The 7,137-nt window shown below is 39.9% G+C and overlaps 1 non-coding gene across 1 annotated transcript; it reads right to left on the bottom strand.

Moving 5' to 3' along the window:
- Positions 1-6,785: 6,785 nt before the first annotated feature.
- On the bottom strand, positions 6,786-6,858 carry trnav-uac (transfer RNA valine (anticodon UAC)). Its single transcript has one exon. It is a non-coding gene; the product is annotated as a tRNA-Val (tRNA).
- Between the last annotated feature and the right edge of the window lie 279 nt (positions 6,859-7,137).

The following is a 7,137-nucleotide window of genomic DNA, read 5'->3' as shown; positions in this document are numbered from 1 at the left end:
TGTGTGTGTATACACCCATAGTTATAAGGAATTATTTGACATTTCGGGATTTAGTTTGTTGGCTTATTGACTCTTATATTAGTGCAAGCTAGACAGTTTTGTAAAAATAAAGACTGCCTTGATTTAAACTTTAAAAGTTAGCCACCTCACCCTGTAGCTAGATCTGAACATAGAAGTGAAACCTTTCTAACACTAAAGTTTTGTAGTAAATCTGCAATTAAATGTTATGCTCATGATAGCCTTTTGAATGTGATGAATTGTAAAAAGCTGTTGTTTCATAATTTCCGCTGAAATGGTGGTTTGAAAAAAGGTTTAAGCCATATTTCAGTTTGAAATAAAGTATTGAATCTCACTGATCGCATGGCAAATTAGTGCTATTTACTGTAAGACCATCCAAAGTTAATTAAGTACTATCACTTTGAACTATGCCATAGTCAAAGTATACATTTGTTAAACTAACTGTAATTACTGCATTATTAACCTTCTAATCAAAATAAGAAAATTACTCTATTACTCTATTGTCTTCGGGTCAAATCTGACTTTCATCAATCATAACTTTTTTGTTTTACATTCGATTGCATTAAGGCTTCATAATATCCTTCACAGGAGACATTTGAACATATTAAAGTGCTGATCACCACTTTCATTGCATTTTGGATGATTTAGTCAACTTTGTAACACCGTGGTGTTCCCGCTCAAACACACACTAACCAATTTGACACATTTCCCGCTCTTTTGTGCCCCTCCCCCACATGGACCACACCTGGCACACGCAATACATGTTCAGCGTCTGTTCTTTGTATATTTACTGCAGTTCTTCATGTATACCAGTACTCTGATACAACATGTACAGTTTGAAAGAGTGTGAAATGACATTTGGTGATGATTAATGGTTTTTGTGTTAATGTTATAACAGTTAAAACTGGACCGGTCAAATCTCACCGCGAACACCAAAGTAAGGGGGGAACGAAGACAATAGGAGGGTTAAGTATACGTCCGTAATATAGACCAAATTAACATCATTGTACATCTAAGCTTCTTACACTATAAATAACATAGAATAAAATAAACACATATTTTTTGTTTATTTGGTGCAAAATGAATGTCGTGACATCTGTCTTCGCTAATAAAGCAACAAACTTGTAAACACAACTGTGTGTTGTGTAGCAGGCAAAGAGCGCCTTGAGGGGTTATTTCTCTGTAAATCACGACATGAATACCGTCTGAAGTTTAAAGGCTTTGGAGTTGACAGCTGTCTTAATGTAGGCTTTACGCTGCACACACAGCTTCACTTGCCTAAACACTTACACATGAAAAGATGTCAAACGTGCACCCCCTCTCATATTTTGATGTTCATGCCGTGATTATACATTTCCATTGTGTAAGATGTGGTTGGATTTACTTGAAAAGACAAAGAAAATCCCCGAAGATATTCCAGTAAGTAACCCGCCATGAAAGCAATCAGTCAACTCAATTAGGGTAATGGCATGTCATCGACTTTAAAACCTGACATTCATCATCACTTGATGGGACTTTCCCTTCGAGGCCACCCGTCTTTTCGATGTCCCCTGAGGGTGAGAGTGAGCCAACACTGCTGGCGTTATTTCTGCTCTCTCATTTGTTCCAATTACCCCAGAATGGTTGAGCTGGAAGCATTCAGCGTTACAATCCATTCATATTAAAGTTGGCTGTTTGGGGAAATGTGTGCAGTGAGACTTTGAGCGAGCGGTACAGTAGATGTGCGTGAATGTCTGATGCTGTGAGGCGAGACTTTTCCTTTCCTCTCAGTAGAGGTTTATAGGCTGCATGTGTGTGTGTGTGTGTGTGTGTGTGTGTGTGTGTGTGTGTGTGTGTGTGTGTGTGTGTGTGTGTGTGTGTGTGTGCGTGTGTGTGTGTGTGTGTGTGTGTGTGTGTGTAGGCCAGATTAAAAGACAGCGTTTTTAATCCATGCTAAGAACTTTTTATTGCACCCAGTTTCCATGGGGAAATGTAGATGTTTCCACCTTTTAAATGGAGATTACAAATATATTATTAGCAGGAGCTGAATGTAATTTAGCACATTTACTCAAGTACTGGATTTAAGTACATATTTTCCACTCTGGTATATTTCCGTTTAATGGTACTTTTTTACTAATAATGCACTCATTTTGGTAATTTAGCTACATGTATGTGACAGCTTTAGTTACAGATTATAATCCCACAATTCAAATAACTTTTTAAAATGATAATATGTTACTATATGTTAAATTAACCAGCAATAAGTAATAAAAAGTAGCCCTACCATTATCAGTACATTATGCCTACATTAATAATAACTATAATCCAGTTATATATGTTTCTACAATGGGCCAATTTGCGTAGTAGCTAGTCGTACCTTTTGTACTTTAAATATATTTTGATGCTATTTTTTGTAATTTTACTTTGGTAAAATGTGGAATTAAGGACTTGTGCTTGAGATGGAGTAATTTTACACTACTTTTGAAAAATCTGAAAACTTCTTCCACCACCAAGTCTGAAAGTGGACGTTATCACGGAAATCTCTAAAAAATCTCAAAGAGAAATGATTCTGATGGAAAGCCCTGACAGAAATTCAACAGGAGATATTTACCTCTTCAAACCAGAGTTGGGGAAGGCCATGTTTCAGTCCGAGGTTCAGGTTCAGCGGCGAGGAATCGGAGGTGAGATGCAGGAGCAGAAGTAGCCTCAGAAGTTAAAAGTCCCCCTGAAGTCAGTCCAACCTGCGCATGTTGAGGACTGCCGGAGAGAGGTGGCACGGGAGATGTTCAAGCATTTTCTGAGGAAACATAAAAATGGGTTCAATGAGTTCCCATTGGCCAGGAGTTCTTCAGTAGGTGGTGGCTACATTTTATCACCGACACTTAAAAAGATGCAGAAGCCCACGGGCGTTTACGTGCAACACCCCCTCTGCTTCTCTTCTCCACGGGGCCTCCTAATGACACGTATGCCTGTATGTAATTCTCCTAATAATTATCGTCAGGCTCGGAGAAGAAGCAGCGGTGATGAAATGTGGATTTCATAATCACGTGTGCTCATCAGCGCAGGTGAAGAATGCATGTCAGCCCGTAGTGTTGACACGGAGAAAGCCTTGTTATTAGCAGAGAGCCTCAGGCAGACATGCTGTTTGCATCCTGCATGTTATGGAATTGATTCTGTGGCGCTTGATCTGGGATTTTCAGAGCACTTGAGAAGATGTGAAAGACTAAGGCAGGCTGATTTAATAATATAATATTTAATATCGCATTAGCCCAAGGAAAACGCAAAGTTGCATTCTGTGTGTACTTCATTCTGAACAGACGCTTGGACATTGCTCTCATGTACGAGTGTAACCCAACAAGACGTGTCACTAAATGGTTTTCACGGGATGGGAAGCACTTCGCCCGTGGGTACAGAACTTAGCTTAAGAAGCATCAACGTGCTTTAAATGGGAGGAAATTGTGACCTGAAATGGCGCTGCTTTAACGACCGATTTCACTTGCACATATTTTAATGAGGGTGCCAGACTTGAAAGGACATTTGAACCCACTATCTAGGATACATAATGTTCCATTCTGATGGCCGAGGTTGGATTGATTTTGCGTTTTTGTTAGAGAAATGTGGTCGTAGAGACGTCTGTGTTTTCCCCGATCTAATGGGACTCTCGATGGCTTGTTACGGCAACACATTGACATCTTGTCCAGGTTACTCATCTTAATCCACAGGTTTGTTGCGAGCAGAATTTCAAAGTACAAAAGGGAGAACAAGCATCTCTCCCATGAGCAGATTTACGCTTTCCTTTTGCGCATTGATATGGTTTGGTTCAGCAGAGGGAAATAGTTATTACGTGAAACTGCTTTCAAAAAGCTCAGAGGATTATCCTGAGTAACCAGGTCAAGATGCAACTAAGTACTGCTGTTGAGTTTTTTTAAATGTATTTCTTCAAGCACCACAAACCATCTAGTTCCAATATATTGTAGAAAACTGGACTGTAATTATCTTTAAAGGTGTGAACATCTCACCAAAGAATCTAACTTAATCAGAAACAGAAACAGGTTTATTACCCGGTAGGTTGACACGTACGTGGAATTTGACTTGGTGTCATGGCGCATGCATACAAGTAAAACAAGAATTAAAAACGCAGCTAGAGAAGTAGAGAAATATGAAAAATAATACAAAATATAGTAAAATATAACAATGCAATGGAATTGAATAAAATATGGAATAGAAATTGGCAGTAATACAAAAAAAACAGATATTGTTGTACATTGTGTGCATTATTGTAAAACATATAGCACTATAAGTAGGAGGTTTTTAATTTAGGGTGAACCGCCCCTTTTACTATTCTTCTACCTGTATGTGTTGGATTATTGGTTTATCGACCCTGGCAGTTGCTCTTCTTGCAATATGATATGATATCCCAGATCAATAACCTCACAGTCATCCGATACTCCGCAGTTTACTACAACAGAAGACACAGAGGTCAAGTATAACATATTTGTAGCTGTATCATATTGCATGCTTCCGTAGAGCACAACGAGCTGCGGGAGAAACTCCACGCAGAGACTCCTCAGAGGTCATGTGTCCAGTCTATTGAGAGCTCATGCTTTCAAAGACTGCTCGTGATCATTCATCCACGCGCTCGCCCCATGACTCGCACCCAGGAGTTGAAAACGCCAGGGCCCTCCAGCCTGATTCTGTTGTGTTCACAAAGCTCTGGAATCACGCTGTGCTCCGCCAGCACGCAGCCTATGTGGAGGTGGCAGGGGTTTCCCTTTCCTGTAGTGTGCCATGTAGGTGTGTGTGTGTGTGTGTGTGTGTGTGTGTGTGTGTGTGTGTGTGTGTGTGTGTGTGTGTGTGTGTGTGTGTGTGTGTGTGTGTGTGTGTGTGTGTGTGTGTGTGTGTGTGTGTGTGTGTGTGTGTGTGTGTGTGTGTGTGTGTGTGTGTGTGTGTGCATGTAAATGGTCTGCAAAGGCTCCTGTGTTTTTTCTCCCACTCTCCATTGGACTCCTTTATCTGCTTCAGGAACATCGTGATCTATCGTCTAAAGCAGGGCTTCTCCAACTTTTTTCAGTACTGTACCCCCTTTGAAACATGTTCTCAGCCAAGTACCCCCTGACTAGTGCTGCGTACCTGGACTCACATTCAGGTTCAGGTCCGGACTCAAGTCCAGAGGTTCAGGTTCAGGTCCGGACTTATAAGTCCGGACCTGAACCCATGGCTTGTGTCAAGTTGTGTGAGTAACTAAAGTGAACTTATTGTGAGCTAATTATCAATTGAAAATTAACTCATAATCAACTCAAATTCAAACTCATCAGGTTTATTGTGCTCCCTTCCAACTTGTGTCTACATTTCTCTACAAAGTACAAATGTGCCACTTAGTCTACAAATGACTTATGACAGCAACTACAGTGAACTACTACAAAGTTCAAACATTTATTTCATTTACCAAACTAAAGTAACCAAACAGTCCCTGAGCTGACTGAGCCTAAATCCCTAAAACGTTGCTGAAAGGTAGAGTGTAGAGTAGACTATACGCATCACACTGTTACACGCCTAATATACAGTATAGGCTACACTCTAGTGACTGTACAGTCAGAGTGTACTGTACTGTCTGTGCACCATGTATTTTCTACAACTCTACAATACATACTGTTAGAAATTAAAATCAATGTTGATATGGCGTAATTTTGAATTAAAAACACTAATTTAAATCACTTTTATTCTGAAAAAACCGAAAGTTCACACTATTAACTTAAAACTTTTATTCTGAAAATTCTTCACTTCCGGTTAGCATTAGCATGTGGCGAAATTCTACGTTTTCAAACCGTAAATCGAAGGTGAAATGACATGTGATGTTGTACACTGAGCACACTGGGATTAGCACTCATTTATTGACGCTGAATAACGTTTATCAGGGAATGTTTAAATAACCACAGACACCAGAATATACGTAAGTGCTAGTTTTTTTGCGAGTCCAAGTACCGGTTCCTGACGTTCCGGTTTTAACCGGACTTGAACCGAAACTTTTTACAAGTCCAGTACCGGTTCGGCGTACCGGTACGCAGCACTACCCCTGACCGACCCCGGACCTAAGGATATTTTCATCTTTATGCATGAAAAAAAAGATTTTTCCAAGGAGTTTTTCAATTGAATTAATATATGTTTAAGAAACCAATTATATATTATTAAAAACTATAAATACAATACACAAATATAACATGTTTATATGAGGACCCCCTTAGTGGTTCTAGGAATATTTTTTATAAAATTGTTTTCTATTTAACGTATTGTCCTAAGATTATCTTTGTTATCATGCATGGTATTTTTTTAATTCACCTTTTTATTTATTTTTACCTCACGTACCCCCTGCAGTACCCCAACGTACCCCTAGGGGTCCGCGTACCCCCATTTGAGAATCACTGGTCTAAAGCTCCAGCACATTGTACGTGGCTAAGGGGTGGGACATCTCTAAGCGGTTGACCGATCACAACAGCTGACCAATCAGAGCAGACTGGGCTCTGGTTTCAGACAGAGGGTGAAAAGAGGTGTTGCAGCACAGGCAGTATGAGAAAAATAAAGAGCTTTCTGAACATTAAAGCATGGAGACATGAAGTAGAGACACTACATACTGATATACACTTGAAAATGAGCAAAATGGGGCTGCTTTAAAGGACAGGTTTGATATGGTTAGCTTAGATTAACACAAATACTGTTAACACTGGTGTGTATTTCCATTAGTTATTGGCACAGAGAATCATCTGATCACCTCGGCTATAACTCTCAAAGGAAGGTTTCACTGGGGATTGAACCCAGGACCTTCTGCGTGTAAAGCAGACGTGATAACCACTACACTATGAAACCTCTGTATCTCTTCTCTTATCAGATGTCGTCATGTTTTGTTTGGGTTCTTACTCACTGTCTACAGATATATGAAAAAACTTAGTTCAGAGAACTTTTACCCCCACGTTTAGTGCCTGCTAGAGAGGTGGGACTATCCTGGGGAGAAAAAAGTACACATTTCTGATTGGCTGGGCGAATTGCAAACCTTGCCCCGTAAAACTCTGAAAAGTTTTGTGAAGCCGCCATTGTATTTGCTGGCATTAGCATTATTAGCATTAGCATTAGCCCCGCGCACCAACG

This window comes from Pseudochaenichthys georgianus, unplaced genomic scaffold, assembly GCF_902827115.2.
Source record: "Pseudochaenichthys georgianus unplaced genomic scaffold, fPseGeo1.2 scaffold_787_arrow_ctg1, whole genome shotgun sequence".
NCBI classification, from domain to species: Eukaryota; Metazoa; Chordata; class Actinopteri; order Perciformes; family Channichthyidae; genus Pseudochaenichthys; species Pseudochaenichthys georgianus.
Note: the sequence above shows the minus strand (reverse complement) of the source record. Positions and strands in the feature narration are given on the sequence as shown.